The following is a 20528-nucleotide window of genomic DNA, read 5'->3' on the forward strand; positions in this document are numbered from 1 at the left end:
GTTGAAGAGCAAACGTAGGCGAACCAATAAAGTATTGTGCAGTTAAAAATAACACTTGTTTGACTTGCTTAATTAGTGGTTTTCTTTTATTTTCTCGTTCTTAAAAAAAAAAAAACAAAACAAAAACTGACCAGTCTAACCAAAATAGCACAGCTGCCTTTTTTCTGGGAATCATGACAAGCAAGATGGTTGGCATTAGCCTGGGGGCCGCCTGGCCCTACTCCAGAAGGCCTACCTCTGGCAGGGGTGAGCAACCTATAGCTGTTCTTGGGGTGGGAGTGGGTACGTGTCACTCACAATCGCACGGTGAAGCCCAGGCTCCAAGCTAGAGGGGGGTGCACCTTGTAAAAATAGCACTGTGTTTCTGTTAATAAGTAACAGTCAAGTCCAGTATTAATTAGTGCATTCAAGACTGTTTATTGAGCACATGCTCTGCCAGGCATCCAGCTGACAAATCCAGCTGTCAGGCATCCAGACTCTTGTAAGTCTGGAGAAAAACACTGGATGTGAATCTGCAGCAGGGAATCGTAGGCGCTGCTCCTCTTCGGGTTAGTTGTGTCTTTAATGTCTCAGGAGTTTGAAGTGAGTCTGTGACTTCTGGAAGTTGTAGGAAGGGCTCGTCACTGGGCTGGCCTACGAAGGCCATAGGGGTCTGGGTGAGTTGGTGGGGGCAGTGTCTATGGGCATCGGAGTCTTGGGGACTCAGTTCCAGGCCTTGCTTGCAATTAATGACGATGCCATCTGGAACAAGTCATGCCCACCTTGAGCCTGCTTCTTTGATAAAAGAGGTCATGGTGAAGGTCAGCGGGAAGCTTGTCAGCGGTGAGGTTGTCTGTCAGTGAACAGTGATAGCCCCCGTTTATGTGAAATGAACTTATGGGTGCTCGTGGGGAGTGTCGGGGATTCCTGATGAAAGCCTAACATCCCTGCATCAGCAGACGGGATCTGGACACCCGCATGACTGATGGGACCTGCCGTGCACCACTAGACACCGGGCGTCTAAAACAGCCCATGCCTTGGTGCCAGCCCCACTCCCTAGCAAGGCAGCTGCTGTCCTGACCCCACACCTCTCCTTTGCCTGGCCATGGAAGTGTCAGGAAGCTCCATGGGAAAGGGTGACCACCTGCCCTGGCAATGACTGTGGTGACTCACAAAATCCGAGAGGTGCAGGGAGAGTTAATGAGGGTATACAGCTCCTGGGCATTTGGTCTAAGCAGCTCCCCCTGGGCTAGCAGCTCCCCCTGAGCTAACGGCCTCTGGAATGGCTGCTCTTCCTGGTTTGGCAGCCCACCTAATGCCATAGAGAAGCTAGAGTTTCCATATTACAAATGGAGGGTGCTGGAATTGCTTGCTAACCTCTCATGCCAACTGTGTTGGCCTTGTCACTTTCGCTTAGATTATCGCAGCAGCTCTCAGAAGGTATCTGTATCTACAAAGCCAATCCCCACTAAGGCCAAATCTACCTTTGGGGGACAGAAGGTGAGTATGTGACCTCACTTTTCTGTTATTTGAAACAAGCCCCAGTTTCTTGACCTTTAACCAGGAGCCTAATGTTTTCCTACCAAGGTTCATGGATCCCTTTTGATTCAATAATTTTATAGCATCCCGCAGGCCAAAAGAATTATTTAACTTTCTTGTTCTTTAATAGCTAAGTCCACACAATGAGTACTCATGTTCCAACAACTTAGTGGACATTTAAGAGTGCATGTTTCATGGCTATTGCTACAAGGAGACAGCATAGATGTCCAACAAGAGCTTAATGGATCAATAAAATGTAATGCTACACACGTGTGCATGTGCACACACACACACACACACAGAGGAGGCACATTCTATCGGACATACAAGATTGGAAGTAGTTCTCTTAGAAACCAATAGGTGTCGCTATATTTTTCAATAAACATTTACAGTATTTGAGGAGCACCCTATGGATTAACTGTGGCACCTGGGAGATCTCAGCACACAGTTTGAGAATCACAGCCCCTCACTCTTGTTATAAAAAGGTTGTTTTTAGTTTCCCAAATCTGCAGTCTTTCTCCATATCCCTCTGTTTAGTGCAGATTTAGCCTCTGAAGTGCTTGTGAAAACCCTCCCTACAGGCACTCACGCCACCCACCCCTGTTCTTTCCTACAGTTCATTTAAATATATACACTTATTAATTATTTGAGAATTTTATGCAATGTGTTTTGATCATATCCACCCCAACTCCTCAAATCCTCCCAGCCCACCCACTTCCTGCCTCTTCCCTGTTTCATGCCCTCTTTTTTTTTTTTTTTAATTTTTCTTAATGGCCCTCTAAGTCCAGTGTGTGTCCATCTACTCATGAGTATGGGGCTATGTACTGGAGTGTGGTCAACCTACAGGGGGCAGAGTCTTAAAGAAGACTCACCCTCTCTTCCTCAGAAGTCATCAGCTGCCAATAATTTCTCAGCTGTGGAGAGGAGTCACACGTCTCTCCCAAACCCACGATGGAATGTTGACAGGCTTGATCTTGTACCTGCCTTGTACAGGCCGTAGCGGTGTGTGGAGACATGGTTCCTTTCTAGTCCTCCCTGACCTTTGGCTTTGAGAGTCTTTCTGCCACCTCTTCCTTGGTAGACCCTGAGACTTGAGTGGGTGAGGGTGACAGATATCTCACTTGTGGCTGAGCACTCCCCTGATATGCTCTACTCTTTGACCAGTTGTGAATTCCTGTGTTAATCACTAGCCACAGCATGAATTCGCTCTGCTAAGGTCTAAAAGCTGCACTAATCTGTAGATAGAGATACAGCTTCAAGGGCAGTGTAAAGCTACTCCCTTTAGCAGAATGATAGACTGTTCACGCCCCCAGACCCTGTGAGCTCCCAAGCCAGGGGTTCTTGGCTAGTGTTACAGTTCCAGGTGTGAACTTCATCCTGTCGAGGAGGCCTTCAGTCTAATCAGAAAGTGGCCAGTTGTCTCTATAACATCTGTGCTATTGATGTACCCATGGGCATATCTTGCCATGCTGGCCATTATTGTATTTCACAGGGTTTGTGGATGGAAGGCTTAATAAGCCAACCCCTACCCTGCCAGCAACCTGCATGGCACCTTCATGAGAGCTAACCAGCAGGGAAGAGGTTTCCTGGTTAGCACTGATGTCATTTCTCCACATCCCACGACCAGAGTATACAGTGTCTTTACCCATAACTCCTGCCATTCTCAGGCCATCAGAGAATTCCTCTGTAGATTGCTGTCATACCGCATCTTCACCTGTTGGCTCCTCACTGCCCTGCAAGTTCTTGGAGGACAGAGCCTTGCCTTATTTTTCTTCTGGAATCTCCAAGTAGAGTGCAGGTCTATAGAGGAAGTATGAAGATGGTTTGAGGAGGTCTTTCAGGAAACCATGTTGTCCCTCTGATGCCCACATTCCTGTGACTTGGGGACCTGAAGAAGACTTGATACTGCTGAAGAAAAGAAATCTTCACTCAACTTTTTCCTACATTGCTGAAGCCACATAGTTCTGGCCATTCTGTTGTACAAGCAATAGCTATTTGGGACACCCTTTCTGCTGCCCCCTGACTGCCTTCATAGCTTGTGTATCCCCTCTTGGTGGCTGGTAAAGAGAGTTAGTCTTAGATCTAGACAGACAAGGTGTCACTGTGGGGAGTTGGATTTGAGAACCGTCAAATCCTCTTTGCCCTCTAACCGAGGCCTCTGCTAAAATGGCTCCACCAGTTTCCTTGCTGTGGTGAGGCTGAAGTGTGTTGCCCAGATGTCTCCTTAGGCAAGTTTGTCATCCAGTGCAGAGACAGCTAATTGCTTCCCTGCATGATGGCCTCAGCTGCAGGAAGCTTTGTCACCTGAAAGCCAGCATCCACCGGTAGAGTATGTGACTGACCATTTCATCGTGTCTGGAGATGACCCTGACAGCTCCTGTCTTCCATCACAGACAAGAATCCCTAGCAAACATGCTGTACCCCAAGCCCATCTCACTGTCAGTCAGGAATCCAGCCTGCAAGACCCGCTTTAAACAGCTCCGTAGCTATGAGCAAGGGCAGCCACCACCATCTTGAGCCTAGGAGCCAGGACTGTATAGTGTGATGAGTCATGAAACAGTGCTGTCTCCTTCTCCAGTTTTCTGTCCCCACTGCCCCATCTTCAAGACATCTCCCTAATGGTTCTTTCCAAGTAGAGTATTCCTTTCCTTTGTGTTTCCCCTCTACTCCCCACCAGGCCATAGTCAAATACAACCTCCTCCAAAAAGACTTCTGAGCTTTCACAGCTGGATGCCATGCTCCATCCCTGCTCTGTTTTGGGAGTACTATCACTTCCTACCCAAATTTTGGATGCACCTTGAACGGGGTCTTAGGGTTTTTTATTGCCGTGAAAGGTCACCATGACCATGGCACCTCTTACAAAGAAAATTTAATTGGGGCTGGCTTATGGTTCAAAGGTCCATTACCATCCTGGCAGGAAGCATGACAGCGCACAGGCAGACGTGGTGGTGGAGAAGGAGCTGAGAGTGCTACATTTTGATCCATAGGGACAGACTGTGTGCCACACAGGCGTAGCTTGAGCATGTGAGACTTCAAAGCCTGCTTCCACGGTGTACATCTTCCAACAAGACCACGCCCACTCCAACAAAGCCATGCCTATTCTGATATTGCCACTCCCTATGGACCAAGCATTCAAACACAGGAGATTATGGGGGAGGCATTTCTATTCAAACCACCACAGACTGTGTCTGTGTTTCCTTCCAAATCAGATGATAACTTTCTGTGCTCTAAGAGACAGGAATGAAACTCTCTTATGGGGAAGAATGGTGGCCTCTGCCACCACTGTCACCTCAGTGCTACCCACAGACAGGCATCACTGTTGAGTAGACAATCCTAACGAGTCAGTGGGGAGCACTTATGGAGATAAGACAGCGACCTCCTCTGTCTTGTACCATTGTAAGATGTGGGCACAAACCCTGAAGAGTCAAAGAGAGGTCACAAAGTGGGTGTCCTTCCCCAGGATGGGCAGAGAATTGATGGTAGAGAGAACTGCTTTTGGAGCTGTTTGGAGACACTGAGCAAACCCTTCAGATCTAGGCCACTGTCTCTATGTCTGGATGAAGGCAAGTTTTTACCTGTCTTGAGAACATTCCTTTTTTTTTTTTTTTTTAATTTTCAAGACAGGGTTTCTCTGTATATCCTTGGCTGTCTCAGACTTACTTTGTAGACCAGTCTAGCTTCGAACTCACAGAGATCTGTCTGCCTATGTCTCCCTGAGTGCTGGGATTACAGGCATGTGCCACTATGCCCGGCTATTTCTGCTGACTGCTAGGAATATGCATATTGGTCTCTAGGAATAAGCAATAGGGACAACGGGGGGGGGGATCATTGGAGTTTGGGGTCCCATGTGAAGCCACCCTTAGAAAGGCCAGAGAACCGTGGATCCACCAGGAAAGGCCCCAAGAGGCAGAAGCCCCATTATGATTTGCCCTGTGCTGTCTCAGACTCACAGCATATTCTGCATACTTTCCTAAGCAGCCCAGCCACCCACGCCCACAGAAACACGGGTGGGGCTTGCTGTGTGAGACAAGGGCTGCTGCAGTGGTTCGGCAAGTATATAGAGTCTAGGCACCCCAGGGGGCTGCCTGTGTTTCCAAAGAGGCCTCAAGCTTGTCTGCCAGGAGTCACAGGTCCAGACAATGATGTACTTCTGAGTGTGTGACTCAAGTGCGGCTGCTCTCCACGGTCTCTGGAGGTAGGCAGGAAGAGAGGCTCCCTGGCTCCAGCCCTCAGAGTCTTCATCTGAAAGATGAAGTACCTCCCCCCAGTCCTGGTGAGTTATGGCTGTATTAAGTTACAGTAAATCTTCTCCAAAAGCAGAGATGGCTACAGGAGAGAACTGGGCAGCAAGGGAAAAAATATCTAAAACAAAACCTATAACGATAAACCTCGCTTCTCTATTGCGTATACCCGCCCATTTAATTTATTCAGTTAATAAAATGTATTCCCCAGAGGGGGACAGGCAGAGGTAAGCTGCAAGCCAATGTGCCTGCATGAGCGGGTATGCATGTGTATCTCATAACAATAAAAAAAAAAAAAAGAGTAATTAAGAGACGTATTGAAGTGTGTAGAAATCCTGAAGGACACTGAAGATTCCAATTCAAGTTACTGTCCTTGGCGCAAATTTAATTCAATCGGGAATAAATAAATAAAACTAAAGAAAAAAAAACAAAAACAAATTCAGAACAGATGTTAGGCAAGAGATTTTTTTTCACAGTAAGAATCATAAACATGAAAAACAGCCTATAAGGCAAAGTTGTTGATGCCAACAGCATCAAGCTACTAAATAAATAGTTGGATGGTACCACAGGGACAAAGAAACATTAAAATAGTCATTTGGCTGTCCCTGAATATTTTTGCCTGCATGTTATGCCCAGGCATATGTATTCTTGGGTACTGCAGGAAGAGAGAGAGGGAGAGAGAGGTGTCCACCCTTCCTATTATATAGATACATATAGAATATGCACTTACTTGAAAGCATATCACAAAATCAGCTGCCACACAGACTCAGAATACAAATATAGAATTTGGTAAGAGCATTGTCACTTCTGCCAAAGACAATGAGAAGAACCCAGGACCAGGGAGGGATGAGCTGGGTGTTGGAAAGCCCAGATGTGTGACAAGAAAGGGAAGTTTTAATAAGAGATTCAGACACAACTGGGTAGAAACAAGGACAGGGGAAAACATTTAGGCATATGTAATAATATTTTTAAAATGGAAGGAAGCTTCAAAATGATCATGTATACATGCAGGCACAAACACACACATCGTAGCTAAGAAAGTGAGTAAAAAGAGAAGACAGAACTGGGTGGGAGGCATGATCAAGAACACTACTCACTCAGGAGGGTGTGCTAGGGCAGGGATTCCCTGGAGACACAAAACTTAGAGGACCCATATACCCACACACAGGGACTCGGGGACCTAGCTTGAACAGCTGTGGAAGGGCTCCTATTGTCTATGGTCTGCCCCAAGATGCCAACTGACGCCTTTGAAACTCAGGCCAGGGGAGCAGAGAATTCACCATTGGACTCCTTGCTCCTTGATGGTCTTGTCTAAGGGCTCTGAGTGAGCTTTGAGTCCCACATCGTTGGACCTGTGATATATGCAGGTGCTCAGTATATCTTAAAGGTGACCAAATGGCTGAAAGATACTTCTTGCCTAAGAATAGCTGGGTCAAGACTGGATAACGCTTCTAATCCTGTGTTCTTTCGGGTGCCCTAAGATGACCCCAGAGAGGTAGGCTGTGGCACGGACAACACTCTAAGAGCAGGACGTGAGGTGGCAGGCCAGGAAGAGCCTAACCAACGCCCTGTGTGAACGGAGCCCATCAGTCCCACAAACACACCTTTTCTTTATTCATCCTTCAGATCCCAAGATGGTCTTTCATAGTACACATCAGTTTTCTTCTTCAGTGGGCTAGCTCCTGGAAAGGACAATTATGCCTCTACCTCTAGGCTTTGATCTTAAAAGGAATGTCTCCCTGTTCTTTTCACCTTTTAGAAAATATCAGTTACTCAAATTAGCGAAGTAAGATCTTCCTAAGGCTTAAGGTTTCCTTGGGGATAAATTTGTCACGAAAAAGTACATGCCAAGATTCAGTTCATTTAGTCACTCAGCAAATACTTAACAAGCACTTGTGTGTGTCAGACACTGCTGCAGGTGCTTGGGATAACAGAGTGGGTAAGAGAACGCTTGTTGTGGAGTTACATCCTATCAGGAGAACGTGACGGTGAATGGACAATTATATTGCCTGTCACAGAGGCAAATATCCCAAGGCTCAGAGATCCTGGTGAGTGGCAGGAGATAAAATGGAGTAAGAGAACTTTGGTTGAATAAAGAGATTCATATATGGTGGCTAGGCTTTTAAAAAAATGTTCAGGTTAGCATACAAAACAATGGCTTCATCTTGGCATCTTCATACGTACAGTTTGCTCTCATTCATTCTCTTCCTTGACTGCCCTGCTCAGACCCCTCCTGCTCTCTACCTGGTCCCTTTACCTCTCCATTAATCTCGTCTATTGGTTTCCTATCACATGTATTCCATCACCTTCGGTATCTCCTACTTCTCTATAGATTTTTTCTTCCTTTCTTGAGCTCTTCTTTCTAGTTTCATAACACACACACACACACACACACACACACACACACACATTTACACACTTATGTGCTTTAAAGTCCAGGCTCTACCAGAGAAAAAGTGTGCTTTAATTGTCCTGCTGAGTCTGGCTGGTTCACTTACCGTAATGAATTCTAGATATACCTGTTTTTCTGCAAATATCATGGGATAATTTTATAGTGGGTAGGCCTGATCATTAATTTGACTACATTGAGAAATGCCTAGGAGATTAACAAGACACACCTTGGGGTGTCTGTCAGGGAGTTGCTATTGGGCCATGAAGGTTATGCCTTCATGATGGGTTCCTCTATTTATAGATTTAGAGTTTGAACAGGCTGGTGAGAGGTGTGGAAACTGCAGAAAGGGGAGCCTTGCTGAAGGACTGTCAGGCTGTTGAATTACATCTTTGAAGGCATATCTTGCCCTGGGACCTTCTTGTCTTCACTCTTTCTTGGCCACCGTAAGGTAAATGGCCTCCTCCTGCCACCATAGCATGCTGCTTCAGCGCAGAGTTGGCCATGACAGACTGAAACCTCTTGTATTAGTAACTTTCCTATTGCTGTGATAAAGTACCAGGCCCAAAACAACTGTTGGAAGAAAGAGTTCTTTTTGCTTTATGTGTGGTTCCAGAGGGAGAGTCTAACAGTGTGGGAGGGCTGGCGGTAGCACCAGGAAGCTGAGAGCTTGTATCTCAACTGCTAACAGGAAAAAGAGAGAACAACAAGAGAGAACAACAAGTGGGGTGAGGCTCCCAATTCTCAAGGCCCGCCCCCAGTGACATACCTGCCCCAGCCAGGTTCTGTGTCTTAAAAGTTTTATAACCTCCCAAAACAGAGCCACCAACCAAGTGTTTAAATACGCAAGCCTCTGGGGAGACGTTTCTCATTCAGACCACCACGTCTCTGAAACCATGAGCTAGGCTGCCTCACCTGGCATTCTGTCACAACAGTGGGAGAGCAAACTAACACACCATACAGCCCGGTGCACGCTGCTTACTACCTGTATGCCCTTTTCATCGTCAAGCCGTTCATGTTTCTGAGTTATCCGATAGGCCCAGCAAAAAGTATTGCGTGGTTACACGAGAGGCTGTCCTGGAAGGCTATATCTTATGCTTAAATTACAATAGTTGATATATAAACGGTCCCTGGGAACGAGGATAAGTATTTCTTGGAGTCATAAAAGTAAAGGAGGTGGCCCATAGTGCTATCTCCCAGGTTCGTAAAGGGCCTCGTAAAAGGATGTTCAGAAGGTGGTTTTCTGGAAGCCCTGGGATGAGGGACAGGTGAGGGACTCGGGTGTTAGGCAGCAGGGAAATGCAACAAGTCTGATGAGAACTCAGCAACACAATGGGACATAAAAACAGACAAAAACCTTAGGACCAGAATGAGACCTATGGTGTTACAGACGCTATAGATGCTATCCAGGAAATGGCAATACTCAGTCTGTAAAGCCATGCAAACATGCAGGTTAAATACTGTGGGATGGCTGGCTACTAGAGGGTGGGAAGGGAAGGACAGAGGCAAAGGTCAAAGGAAGCAAACACACAGGCAGAGCACACAATAGAGAGTTCTCAACTGCTCTATCATAGCACAAACAGAAAGGCCCACCCACCCGGGTCCATTTGACATAGAGATGATTAGTAGTCTCCGGTTGTCATAATAATGCACCGTGGTGAGGGCTTTACCCTTGTCAATGTTTTTCTGTGGTTGTTTGTTTGCTTTGTTTTTTTGTGTGCTGTGGTTTTGACACAGGGACTCATAAAGCTCAGGCTGATCTCCAGTTCTCTGCAAAGCAGCCGATAACCATGAACTCTTGATCCATCTTCACCTGCCTAGGATTACAGGAACAAGCCACTATATCAAGCTAATGGTTGTTGTCTTATGTGGAATTTTACTATTTATTAGGTCTATGTTTCCTCTCAAAGCCTGTTTTTCATATTCAACTCCCAAATGATATTACAGAAAACAAAAGAGTCCTGTATTCAAATAAACACTATAGCTTGAGTTCGCACTTGGAGAGTTTCCAAGCGTGTTACTCCATGGAGCTCATGGAGATAGACTAGTAATGAGGTCTGTGTTCCTTGGACCCTGTTTCCACCATTTGACTAAAGAGAGGCCCTTCCCTTTTATTTTCCATGTAGCTGCCATTATTGTTGGTGGAAGTGGTCCAAAGGACACACTTTGAGAAATAAGCCCATTAGACTATCAAGGGATAAGAGAGAAGATTCCAGAGCCCAGACACACCCTGGAACTCCCACTGTTCCTATCACTCTTCTTGAAGAATGTGATCCTTAGTGGCTTCTATTCCTAAGTTTGTTGGACCCACTGTCATTAACAGTTAACTATCTTGTTAACTATCTGAATGTTTGCACCCTCAAATGTGTATGTTGGAATTCTAAGCCCAAGGTAATTATATTCAGAGGTGGGCCCTCTGGGGGTAATACATCATAAAGGCAGAGCTTTTAAATGGACTAGTGCCCTTATAAAAGGAGCCCCAAATTGCAACTCTTCCATCGTGTGAGGACACCCATGAACCAAGAAACTAACGCTCACCAAACTCCCAACCCACTGGTGCCTTGATATTGACCCAGACCCCAGAACTGTGAGAATAAATTTCTGTTGTTTGTAAGTTACCCAGTGTGTGGTATTTTGTTATGGCAACCTGGCTGGACTAAGGCACGTTCCAGCTGATTATGGCAAGCATGAAATCCTTTTCTCCTTTGCCATGTGCAATCTCTTCACTATTGTGATGTTGCCATTTTATCTTCAGAACAGGCATTAGTCACTTTCCTTGTGGGGTGGGACAAAATACCTGACAGAAAATGACTTAAGGAAGGAAGGTTTGTCCTGGCTCGCAGTTTGAGGCTGCAGGCCATCCTAGCAGGAAAGTGATGGAGGTAGAAGCTGAGGTAGATGCTCTCGTGGCTGCCTCACAGTCAGGAAGCAAACAGTGATAGGTGCTGGTGCTCCGCTGGCCCTTTGTTTATTATTTACTCCAGGATCCCAAGCCACGGGCTGATGTCACCTGCATTTAGGATGTGTTAAGTCTCTCCACCTCAGTTAGCCCATTTCTGAACACCCCGCCTCCGCCTTTGCCCAGCAACAGTCAGTATTCACCGCCACAGAACTCAAAGCCAACATCAGTGTTGATTTTCCTTCACTCCTACAGGCCAATCTTGTTCAATTCTGCTGTTTTTCCTACAGAACATTTCTTATATAAAAAGTTCCTTCTGTTTTCTTTCCCATTTCTGATTATTCAAATCACTGTTTTCTCACCAAAGCTAATAAAATGTTCACTGTGGATGTCCAATATAGCATTTCCCCAGAATACCATTATTGCCTGCTCTTCTCCATTTTATCCTAGCCCAAATCTCTAATGCTCCTTCCAAAGCTTAGGAGCCTGGGTACATGATTCTCCATGGGACCCACTGCATTTGAGCACATGTGGGCTAGTCACTTTCTCTCAGTGGCTATGTTTTTGCAGGGACTTTGGAGTACAAAGGGAAATCCAGCTTGCCTTCTCCAGCAAATGGTCTCAAAGCTGGAATAGACGCCTGTGGAGTTGCTCAGAAGCTGTGTTAGCAAGAGACCAGACCTGACCTTGAGAGACTGAGATGGAAGCTTTGGCTCTGTGGAGAGAAGTTGTACAGAGCACCAAACAAGAAACCAGAGGTCAGTACCAGCCCTGGAGATGCCCAAAGGTCCAGGTGAGGCTCCTGGGAAAGAGGAAACTTCAAGGGGTGAAGGCAGAATGGACAGTAGACACATAGGGCCTAACAGAGAGGAGATAAGAGAAGGAGAAGCTTAGGGTGGAGACATTAAAGTGAACTAAATGTTCACTTTAGTTATTTAGGGGTTATTAAAGTGAACTAAAAAATGACACAGCATAAGCATTGGTTGATAAGGCTAGCTTCATTTTTGTTTTTGTTTTTGTTTTCAAGTGCTAGCTGGTTCACAACCAATGGAAAGTTGGAGGGAAATCACTGGATCCTATGTTCCAATCAGAAAAGCAGGGTTCATGCTGGCCATTTGGGTTCTAGGGATTTTTTTTTTCTTGCAAGGAAGAGCATACATTTGACCTGGAGTTTATTCTTAAGGTTTGACAACAATGATTAGCACCTAAGCTTGATGGAAGGCAAGGCTATGCACGGCTACAAAATATCCTCCAAAGGTAAAATGACAGGGTTACTATAGGAAACAGCACGGAGAGCCCTCCCCGAAGAAAATGCAGAATTGCTATCTGATGCTGTAATTCCCCCTTTAGGATGAGTGCTCTGAGAACTGAAAACAGGAACTTGAACTATTTGCATGGCAGTGATCATTATTGAACTGAAAGCAGAGTCTTGGATATATACTTGCACACTCGCAATCACGGCTTCATTGTTCACCGAAGTCGGACGACAGAAGCAAGCCAGTGTCCATTAACAGCTGAACAACAAGACATGGCGGATATATCAGTGTACATTGTTTTTCCTTGAAGAGGAAGAAAATTCTGACATGGTACAAGGTAGATGAACCCTGAGGACATCTTCCTGAGTGAGCCAAGACAAGTAGTGTGTGATTCTGTCACGGAGATGGGAAGTGAAATGGTAGTTGCCAGCGGCAGGAGAGGGGAGCAGAGGGGGTCAGTGTTTGCTGGGCACGGCGGTTCAGTTTGCCAGCACTGGTGAGTATAGATGGTGGTGCTGGGGTGCTCTGCAGACACGTTCAGCAGAGTTGTACAATGAGAAATGGTCAAGATGATAAGTTTTGTCTTGTGTATATTTTATCACCATAAGAAATGTCCTGACTCTCTTCTCTATCTTTCTCTCCTCTCTCTGTCTCTCTGTCTCTCTCTCTCTCTCTCTCTGCAACCCCCCTTCCCCTAATAAACCTCCCACATGGAACCGAAAAAAAAAAAAAAAAGAAATGTCCTTTAGTTAAATGGCCCTTGTGCCATTTCAGTATTGGGCTTTGTCCGAGAAGCAGAGGCCATCAATCTAACAGCCATCCTTCCTGATAGATAGAGGGTATGTGAAAATTCACCCTCTCCCAGCTCAGGTAAAACCATTGTTCTGTGAATTCTACTTATGGCATCTTGGGCCCAAAGCCCTGTCAGTCATCAACAGGTTTGGGCTTGGAGAAGTGTGGGATTCAGAAGTCTGAGGAGAAAGATGAAGCATCCTGTTGGGCTCCAGGCTGAGGACAAAGATTAGAGAGTGTTTTCTTCCCAGGTGATCAGAGGGACACTAGTCTAGCAGAGAATGCAAAGACTTAAGGGAAGCAGCTGAACATCTTTTTGGCTGGTTGGTGGAAGAATCCAAGGGCCATATTAACCACTGGACACAGCTGTGGACTGGCAGTGAGGCCGAGGCGGGAACTTGGAAACTTAGAGGCAACCTTTAAAGAAAAGTAAATTCACTCATAGTTACCTCTTTGGTGGTTCATAAGCACCAGGCTCTGCATGAACAAAACAAAATGCCGGGGGTGGGGTCGGGGTAGCAGGAGATCCTTCCCTCAGCCATCTTGTTGGGAAGGACAGTTTCTACCCAGCATCAAACTGCCTAATTCCCTTCAACTGAGTGGCACCTAGAGGTGCTGACCAATGTTACAGCTCAAAAGACCCCAGTCCCCACATCCACCTTACATGCAACAACAGACTGCCCACCAGTCACTGGTTCTGAGCAAAAGTTATTAGGTTCCTCTTTAAAAAGGGCAAAATATAGGATGACAAGCTAGCAGTAACCTCCCTAGTGGTTAATGTGGGGTCTGGAGAATGTGACAGACAGCCAAACATTTATAGAGAGGCCCGTTAACGGAGAACTAAACGCAGAACGGAAAGGCCTCGTATTGTGCTTGCAAAATTCTTGCAGCTGGAGGACAAAATGGAGGAGATGTTGTTAGGAATGGGGCCTTGAGATGCAAGGAATAATCAAGGAAGTTATCTTAGTAGTTAAGTTTCTATTGTCTGCCCTAGGCATGGAAGCATCATAAAACTTGGTGGTGCCTTGCTAGGGAATTGCTTTGTGCGCATAGCTGTGGAAATGTTACACATAAGACTGATCAGGAATAATTGGAATGCATGGTAAACAACTCAAACTCAGTAAGATTTAAGGGTCTTGGAGAAGAAAGAACTCAGTCCATTTTAATGAAGAACTCTGATCATTCAGAATGTAGTAGAATTTCACATGCGTGTAATGGATGGCATATGACCTTGTGTGTTTGAGCACTTAGGCCAATGTTTGGAGCTGATTTGGCTTTAGACATTTAGATTCCACGGTTCTTTTTCTGCCAGTGAGCAACAAAGTTTTGAAATTTATTTTAAATAATTCAAGGATTTCCTCTTCCTCCTTCATTGCCTGTGTCTTTAAGGGTTTTACTGTTTTGCTATTTCTGTGTTTTCAGACAAGGCATATGAAGTCCTGCAGAGCCTAGGGATGATTCAGGTACAGCCTCTGAGTCTGTACATCTAGCTTGACCTAGATTGACCCTGAACTCATGATTTCCCTGTCTCCACCTCTTGAGGGCTAGCATTACAAGTCATATGCTGTCATGTCTGGATTAGTCAAGAGTTTTTGAGAAGTGGAAAAAGATTCCCTGCTCACAAAATGATGATCAGAAAGAAACTTTAAGTTCTATGTGACTGGCTGGTTTTTGCTTCTTTGAATTTACATTTTTTTTTTTAATTATGAGAGCAAAGATAGTCTATCTGTCCTTTTGGACAGAATAGAAATACTGTTTAATTTCTCAACTAGTTAAGGTTAAAAGCTACCAGAATTGGGTAAGTATGTGGGATTCCTGAGACTCTGCACAGGGGTTCTTGACAGGAGACATTTGCATAAAGCTCTGAGTTATCAGGACTTATTCCAGAAGAGAGACTGCCTTGACAAATGTCACAGTGATTCATGACAGTGTTATGTAACTCTATTATGCATTTTGGGTTGAACAACTTGGATTTGTTGCAGGTACAATTCAATTAAATGTGGAATTCTTTTTATTTGAACTGATTAGCTAGAGACAGGGCTTTTTACAAAACTCTCATGTGAGCCAGTCTATTGTTTGGGAACACATCTGTGCAGCTTGTCATGTGGGGATAAAGGAGTTATTGATGCTGCCTCTGATTGTCACCGCTGGAGGAGCTCCCTCCCTCCCACCTTCAACCCAGAATGTGCCTCTCCGCTGTAAATCTAGGTGCAGACAACAGGAAGACAAATGCAGAAATCTGCAGCGGACTGCCTAGCCTCTGTGGTGCCCCACCCATCCCTCCAAGCTGCTCCATCCTTCCCTTCAGGCCCCACTATGGACCAAGAACTACATGAGCCCAGGAATTCATGAGGAGACAGCTTTGTTGGTCTGGATGCACTGCAGACAGGACAGACATTTTCCCCACAGGTGATACTAGGAACTCGGGCCGGATTCTGAGTTTGGGCTGACACTGTGCTCTGAGTCTCAGAACTGAGTCTGCATATGTGAATCTTTTCTGGGCTCAGAGCCCATCTTATGTTCCTTTTCGGGGCTCAGAGACCTTTCAAGTGAGTCCTAGTGTCCAAGGCAGGCTTCATTGGTGTCTGCTTGGCTGATCACTGAGAGGCAGCCTTCCTGCTCATTCCATTGTGGCCAGTGCTTGCTAGAACGCGGAACTGCCACATCTTGTCCTTCATGTGTGTCCAACCTGTAGCCTGCTCCTAATAGAGCTAGGACTGCAGCCAGGCACATTTGTAAACCACGGCGTCATGCTGTGATGTCAAGAGACTGGACACATGTAAAACACAGCACTACCCGTCAGCTGGAGCCATCTCACTGTCCAGGGCCTCGTGTGCTTTCTGTCCCTAATCTACCCCACAGAAAGGTCACTCTCTCTGCTGCCCCACTTCCTTGAGGTTTTAGCCACACTACTCTGAGGCAGGAAAGCCACACAAATTTTTAGATACCTTAACCTAATGCAAACTAGCTTAGATGTCCTAAATTGTCAGTCCTTTCTGTGAGCTTCTTAGCTAAAAAGATACTGGGTTAGGGTTGGAGAGTAATTTCAATAATAGTTGAATGTGTGATTTTAAACACTAAGAAGAATGATGCCATCAGACAGGAGGTGCTGGCCCTGGGCCTAGAGCCAGGTGTGTGAGCCCATCTCCTGAGGACCAGTGCTGCCACTTGGATCTGCTACAGCTGTCCACGGTGGACTCTTGCTGACTGTCTGAGCTTTCTCGGAATCTTAAATCCCCAGGGACGCACACCCTCAGACCTTTTTCCTAGTGTAGACTGAGAAGAGCTGCTCGTATCAGCAGGGGTCGCACAGTTCCTGCCTGGACAGGGCTTTCAGATCTACCACCTGGTCCTTTTGATGGCCTTGACACACCAGTGATTGTACCGGTCAGATCTTGTCAACTGGACCGAAGCTAGTGTCATCTGGGAAGAGGGAAACCTAACTGAGGGATTGCCTCCATCAGATTGCCTGCAGGCGTGTCTGTGGAACGTGCTCTTAATTAATATCAATGTGGGAGGGCCCAGCCCACTATGGCCAGGGCCATGCTTGGCAAGTGGTCCTGGGTAGAATTAGAAAGCAGGTTGAGCAAGCCAGTAAGCAACATTTTTCTACAGCCTGCCTCCATGTTCCTGCTCTGACCGCCCTTGTGACGTCCTGGGAGCTGTAAACAGAAATAACCCCTTGCTCCCCAAGTCGCTCTTGGTCCTGCTGTTGATCCCAGCACTAGAAAGCAAACTGACGCCGTGGTCATAAAATTACTGACTTGTGAGCAGCTTGCATTTTCGTCTTTTTTATGAAATGTTGACTTTTCGAGAACCCAGTGGGTTTTAGGGAGTAAATAAGGCAGTCTTTTACAAAACTTCCGTTTCCCTGCACGTGTGTCTTAGTGTGAGTGTGAGAGCTCACGTGTGCCCATGCACAGGCCTGAGTCCTGATCACAGTGGGTCAATCTTCTGTTTACTAAGGTTCATAATTAAACAGTGTCCAGGTCACTGATCCAGTTCAAATCTCTCATTTCCCTCTAAGCAAACAGGGGGAAAGTGAATGATTGGCCTAAATCCATTAAGCTAACAAGTGGTGGCTAGGAAGAGTGAAAACTGGGATTTGTTTCACCACCCTTCCCCATATTCTGTTGAGTGCTTCCACTCAGAATGAATTGATATACTTTTGTTCCTTTTGAGTATCAATCACAAAAGCCGGGTTACAGTAGTCATCAAAATTCACAGAATGTTCCATGATTATTGCTACATGAAACCAGCATATATCTCCAGCAAGAGCTGAATGAATAGATAAGATGTAATGTTACACACACACACATGCATACAGTCATGCTGGAGTTTTCTCAGCCATAAATAATGAAATTATGAAACCGGTGAAGCTAACTGTCATCATGTTAAGCAAAATAAGCCAGATTCAGAAAGACAAGTACTTTCAAGCTTTCTCTCATTTATGGAAATTAGATTTAAGTATAAATATTGGGAGGGCTGTGATGAGAGGAGAGAGAGAAAAGAGGAGAAGGTCAAAAAAGGGAGAAGGGGAACAATTGATGTGTGAGGAGACAAACATATCACATATGTGCTGCAACTAGATATGTGTGTGAATGAGTGAGAGAGAGAGAGAGGCAGAAGTGGGACCATTTGAAGGGAGGAAGGGAAATATTGAGACAAGGGAAGAGGCAGGAGGATAGTGAGTCAAATATGTACAAGGTACAAGGTACAAGGATACACCTACATGAAAATGTCATAATAAAATTCATTATTTTGTGTGCTAACAATATATTTATAATAAAAATATCTGTAGTACCCATCACCTCTGCTCTGTTATAGAAAGAAGATGGGGGTATAATGAATAGCAGAAGATAAATGTGGTGAAAGAGTCAGAAACCCAGAGATTTAAGCCAACTTGAGAGACACCTGTGGATGGAGAACAGGAAACAAGTGATTTGATTTACCCTGTAAAGAAGAATGGAAGTTTGGGGCGATTCCCCATCACAGCTAACAAGAGGCTATGACCCTGGGGTGTAAGTGGAGAGTCAGTTCAGATATGTTCAAGGGAGGTGTGGCCCTAAACAAGTTCATCTATTTCTTTTTGGTCCCTGACGCACATGTAGCTGAAGATAATTGTCTATTTCTCAGGCCATGCACTTGGCTTGGACTCTCCTCCAGGTCTCAAGGGTCTCCTACATCAGCCTGTTTTGTCAGGGCAGGCACTTGATAAAATAATGTTTCCCTAACATCCTGTCTTAGTTAGCATTTCTACTGCTATGATGAAACTCGAGGACCAAAGGCAGCCTGGGGAGGAAAAGGTTTATTTCAGCTGACACTTCATATCAGAGTCTATCCCCAAGGGTGGTCAAGGCAGGAATCAAGCAGGGCAGAAATCTGAAGACAGGAGCTGATGATGCAGAGGCCATCAGGCGTGCCATTTCCTGGCTTGCTCCCCTTGGCTGGCTTGCCACGTTTTCATATTCACCCTAGGACCAATGCCCAGGAGTGACACCACTCCCTGTGGGGTGGGCTGGGCCCTCCCACACCAACCATTAGTCAAGACAATCCTCCACAGGCCAGTTTCATGGAGGCATTTTCTCAGGGTCTCTTCTCAGATAACTCTAGCTTGTGTCAAGCTGACAGAAAACTAGCCAGCACATATGCAATAGCAGATTAAAATATTCCAGTGACTTAAACCTTGTGAACTTAGAGGCCTAGTGTTTGTGACCCATGAGAATCTTAAAATTTAATTTATAAAATGATGCTCAATGACCATGTTCTCAAGGCCATCAGGTCTCACTCTCACTTGGTTTGCTTTTCAGCGCTATTCAGCACTCTTAGGTAGAGCTCTGGACAGTCTAACAGTGAGGACAGTCTCGAGGCCCCAGGAGCTCAGCTGCTGTATGAAGACTTACATTTCTTTGAACAGTTCACCTCTCACCTCACATTTTCAAGTGCAGTGCATTCAGATATCTTGCAGCATGTGTGTGTCTGTTTGTGTGCATGTCTGTCTCTCTGTGTCTTTGTGTTTCTCTCTCTGTGTGTGTGTGTGTGTGTGTGTGTGTGTGTGTGTGTGTAAACCATCATCCATGACAACACAAATCCAGCACGTTATACCCTTCAACTTCCAGTGTTCTTGTTCCACGCTGTGAGCCAGGAACTCTCCCCTACACAGGTGATGTCGCCCTTTGACTGCGTAGAGCTAACCTCTCTCGGCTACTCCTGGCCTTCACCGCAGTTGTTAAGGGTTCTTTCATCAGGAGTCCACACTGCAGTCACTTCCGGAGCACAGATACTCCTAACAAAGAGCACCATAGAATCTGAGCTTAAAGCAACCTTAACCAGCTTCACCACAAACTCCGTACTCTCTCCCATATGCATTCCAAAGCTCCCCACTTTCTGCCTGCGTCCTGACAAGGTGCAGTCAGATCACTCATGCTAACTAATTAACTCATGGTGCTAATCCTCCATGTCACGCCCTTTTCTGCAGCGTGAACTCTGAAGCTGCATGTCAGTCCCTCCTTGTTGAAGGCGTATTTGCTTGGCACAGTGATAGTTCTTTTCCAGAATGAGGACCCATCGGCTGCTTTGGGTTCTCATAATTGCAAAGGTGCTATTGGAACAGCAGCTGCTGCTAGATACAAGGAGTTTCACAGGTAGCATTCAAATCAGAGAAGCCAGTAAGGCATCCAGGTAGACAGATATCACAATAGAACAGAGGAGTGAGAAATACTGATAGTATAGAGATTCCTAAGTGATGATGCATGAAAACATGACACTTTAAATCAATTGGAAAAGGATGAATTTTGGAGTAAAACCACCTAGAAAAAAAAAAAGTGTCTTCTATAAGGCAGCTTTCTGACATGGCAACAAAATACCTGAGCCAATTAACTTACAAAGAGAAAAGGCTTCTCTTGCTCCTGGTTTTAGAGTTCTAGTCTACAATCAGATAACTCATTGCTTTTCAGTGTCTAATGAGGTACGCACCAGGAGGAGGGGAAGCACATGGGAAAGCGAACTGTTCACCTCGTGCCAGGAAGAACGAGAAAAGGAAAGGACTAGAGTCCCACAGTCCTCTGTGAGGGCATGCCTGGAGTGACGTTAAGGAATCCCCAGCAGGCCTCACTTCCTAAGGATTCCACAACCTCCAACATCATCACCTTGGGAACAACACTTTGTACATATGTTAAATATAAAAGACTAATTTCTTTAATATGTAAAGAGCTTTTGTGAATAAATTAAGAACATACTAACTCATCACAAAGTGGCAAAAGATTCTCCATTCTCCAGAAAACAAAATATAGTGAATTTTAAATGCATAAAAAATGTTCAAAGTTGTTTAAGATAAAGAGCAATTTATCTTAATTAAAGTGACACCAATATGCGATTGAATGCTGATAAACTTTTGACCACTTATTTTACTGGTAAGTATGTGAAGAATCAAA

General features: G+C 45.3%; 1 protein-coding gene and 1 long non-coding RNA gene across 3 annotated transcripts in view; one reads left to right on the forward strand and one right to left on the reverse strand.

The window, feature by feature from the left end:
• Positions 1–20528, reverse strand: part of Tbxas1 (thromboxane A synthase 1) — a 149667-nt gene that overhangs the window by 107631 nt on the left and 21508 nt on the right.
• LOC132653084 (uncharacterized) lies at positions 450–20368 on the forward strand. 2 transcript variants are annotated; one of them, XR_009590742.1, is made up of 5 exons: positions 450–548; positions 1397–1479; positions 11618–11805; positions 12398–12799; positions 20052–20368. It is a non-coding gene; the product is annotated as an uncharacterized LOC132653084 (long non-coding RNA). The 2 variants fall into 2 exon arrangements; XR_009590741.1 differs by lacking the exon at positions 20052–20368 and having other exon boundaries at positions 12398–13116.

The sequence above is a fragment of the Meriones unguiculatus genome, chromosome 3, assembly GCF_030254825.1.
Source record: "Meriones unguiculatus strain TT.TT164.6M chromosome 3, Bangor_MerUng_6.1, whole genome shotgun sequence".
In the NCBI taxonomy this organism is placed as follows: Eukaryota; Metazoa; Chordata; class Mammalia; order Rodentia; family Muridae; genus Meriones; species Meriones unguiculatus.